Raw genomic sequence first — 2420 nt, 5'->3', positions numbered from 1 at the left:
CATTTCTGAGCCCACAGCTCAACAGCACCCAAACTGTGCCGCCATCACCACCACCATCCCCAGAACATGTTCCATCTACCCACACGGAGCACCGTCTCCACTGAACACCCTCCCCAGCCCCTGGCACACCCCCTGCATCCCCACCCCCGTCTACTCCATCTCCGCCATCTGGCGACTGCAGGGCCCTGGTGTATGTGGAATCTTGCAGTACCTGCCTGGTGTGATTGGCAGGTTTCACTCAGCATAGGGTCCCAGGTCAGGCAGGTTGCAACTGTGTACAAACCTTTTTTCCTTTTCAAGGCTGGGTAATATTCCACCCCATGGACAAATAAGCTCATCAGAGGACACTTGGGCTGCATCCACTGGTAGGCTGCCGTGAGCAGCACTGCTGGAGGCACAGTGACCCGGATGTATCTGTGGTGCTGTTCCCTTCCTCTGGAAGCATACACAGAAGTGGAATCACTGGACGGATGGCAGGTGTTTTGATTTTTTGAGAAGCCGCCACATTGCTCTCCACATGTGCACAGGGCCGCTTTACCTCCCCACCTGCAGGACACGGGCCCGTCAACACTCGCGATGCTTTTAGACTGTGGTCATCCGATGGGTACAGGTGTTATCTCCTGTGGTTAGAACACGTCTGCTCTCTTGCTGGAACAGTGCCGGGGCACCAGCCACACAGAGCCCTGGGAGGGGCAGGTCAGGGAGAAGTCGGCACACCAGAGAGGGCAGAGTAGTGACAGGGACAGAGCTGGGGGTCTGGCGGCCTGCAGCAGCCGCAGAGACGCCGGACACTGCACCCCTCCATGCTATGGGTAGGCTGGAACCCTCACCCGACACCAGCCACAAAGTGTGCCTTCGATGCCTTCCAGGCCAGAGCCGTCTGCGGCAGGTGGGTAGCAAAGACCAAGTGCGCTGCCCACCCGTATGAGGACAGAGTGAGCTGCAGCTTGCATTGGCCGCTCGCGTCCAGTCACCAGGTAAGGGGGGGTCGTACACGTTCCCAACTGTCTTTGGAAACCTCTCCCACAGGCCCAGGTTCAGTGCACAGGGGACAGAAGGCTGCAGACGGGCTGGAGAGGTAGGGCAGGGCTGTTGGCAGGGAGGGGTGCCCCAGCAGGAAGTCGCTGTCACTCACCAGGCCCCTGACCATCCCTGGTCCAACCCTTCTGGACTCACGAGGACATCAGGCCTGGTTCAAGGAGGGAGGGCAGCCCTCCGACACCCAGGCAGGGGACGAGAGGTCTCGAAGAGCCTCTGCCGAGTCAACCTGCCTGGGTGGCCTGAGGAAGCCTGAGAAGGTCAGGTGCTCGGCTGCCCAGAGCCATGGGTCTGTGCAGGGGCACTGGGGCTCTCCCTGGGAAGGAGGCCACCGAGCACCCTCCAGAGTTTGGCCCGGCTCTTAGAGCAGGAAGCAGGAGCTCTGCTGAGGACAGGGCCTCTCCTGTGTGGCCAACTCACACACCCACTGGACATTGTCCATCGGTCAGCACGGAACTGGAACGCAGGGCCAGCGAGGTCATCATCCCAGGGATCTCGCATCTCACTGTCACCCGAGGCCCCAGGACTCCACCTGCCCCCTCGGGCTCCTTCAGGGCTCCCGAGCCGGTCCGTGCTGGGCAGCCGCACTGGAATGTGCTCCCCCTGCCCAGGATGCGCGTCCGCTGCACTTAGCAGCATGGAGCTCACTAAGGACAGCTCCAACCTGGTTCTCCAGGTCCCCAGGTAGGTGATGGGACCTGGCTTTTGTGAGGACTGTTCCTGAGAGGGTGGCTGGGACCCGGCGACCAGACCTGCCTGCTGCTGGTTTCGGGTGAGGTAGCTGCTCCGTTCCTCAGTGTCCTCGTCCACGAAGGGTGGACAGCTGACGGCCTTCCTGAAGGACTCTTCACGTGGGCTGAGGAAGGGAGAGAACACAGGCACACTGCTTGGTCTGATGGTCCCTGGGTGAGTCGGGAGACGTGAGCGTAGCGATGGCAGTAGGGTGGGCCACGGTTCCCCGCGTGGCCACATGCACCACCCTCCCTACTCACTATGTGGACCACCCGGCTGCTCATCCTGCCACGCTCGCTGGCCTACTTGCAAAACCAGACCAAATACCTGCTGCAGCATGATCTCGAGAGCTCCTCATGCCACCGTCACTGGGTTACTTGACACCAAGAGGTCTCGAGGGCAAGAAGGACGTCAAGTCCATCGGGTGATCCTGGTACTCAGCACCACACCCAGCACACTGCCCCCCAGGAATCCATAGGCGAGAAGTTTCTCCCACTCCACCTGGAGCAGCCTGTGGGATTCTGAGCACAAATCACAACAAAGTCACCAACCACATTCACACCCAGGCCAGACTTCAGCCACGCTGTCCATGCTGGGCCACTTGCTCAGCTCCATGGGTGTGACCACCCTCATTTTGCAGATTAGCAGGC

This window comes from Sciurus carolinensis, unplaced genomic scaffold (assembly GCF_902686445.1).
Source record: "Sciurus carolinensis unplaced genomic scaffold, mSciCar1.2, whole genome shotgun sequence".
In the NCBI taxonomy this organism is placed as follows: Eukaryota; Metazoa; Chordata; class Mammalia; order Rodentia; family Sciuridae; genus Sciurus; species Sciurus carolinensis.
Note: the sequence above shows the minus strand (reverse complement) of the source record.